The sequence below is a fragment of the Vulpes vulpes genome, chromosome 1, assembly GCF_048418805.1.
Source record: "Vulpes vulpes isolate BD-2025 chromosome 1, VulVul3, whole genome shotgun sequence".
In the NCBI taxonomy this organism is placed as follows: domain Eukaryota; kingdom Metazoa; phylum Chordata; class Mammalia; order Carnivora; family Canidae; genus Vulpes; species Vulpes vulpes.
Window position 1 is genome coordinate 19222073 of NC_132780.1, and position 700 is coordinate 19222772.

General features: G+C 47.1%; 1 non-coding gene across 1 annotated transcript; it reads right to left on the reverse strand.

Moving 5' to 3' along the window:
* Positions 1-273: 273 nt before the first annotated feature.
* LOC112909445 (U6 spliceosomal RNA) lies at positions 274-380 on the reverse strand. The gene has a single exon (XR_003233116.1). It is a non-coding gene; the product is annotated as a U6 spliceosomal RNA (small nuclear RNA).
* Between the last annotated feature and the right edge of the window lie 320 nt (positions 381-700).

Genomic DNA, 700 nt, shown 5'->3' on the forward strand with positions numbered 1-700 from the left:
TTTTAAGATTTTCTGTATTTCTTTGACAGAGAGCGAGCACTAGCAGTGGGAGAAGGAGAGGGGGAAGCTAAGCAGGGAGCCTAAGTTGGGGCTTTGTCCCAGGACCCTGGGCTCATGACCTGAGCCAACAACAGATGCTTAACTGACTGAGCAATCCGGGTCCCCCTCAACATATGCGTTTATTTTTTTTATGGTAGTTTTATGGTTTTATTAACACAAATATGACACGCACATAAGCTGTCTATTCATTTTCTTCGCTACGCAGCCTGGCAAAAAAATATGGAACGCTTCACGAATTTGCGTGTCATCCTTGCACAGGGGCCACGCTAATCTTCTCTGTATCGTTCCAATTTTAGTATATGTGCTGCTGATGTGAGCACCACGTATGCATTTAGTAGGTCTTATCTTGAGGCACCTCAGTGGCCACTTCCTTTGGCTCATATCATGATCCCAGGATCTTGGGATCCATCCCCCTGTCAGGCTGCCTGCTTCTCACTTTCCCTCTGCTGCTCCCTCTGCTTGTGCTTGCTCACATGCACTCTCTATCTCCCTCCCTCCCTCAAATAAATAAATAAAATATTTTTTAAAAATAGCGTTGGGGCCTGGGTAGCTTAGTTGATTGGGAGTATGCCTTTGGCTCAGGATTTTGGGATCCAGCCCTGCACTGGGCTCCCTGCTCAGTGGGGAGCCTGTTTCTCTC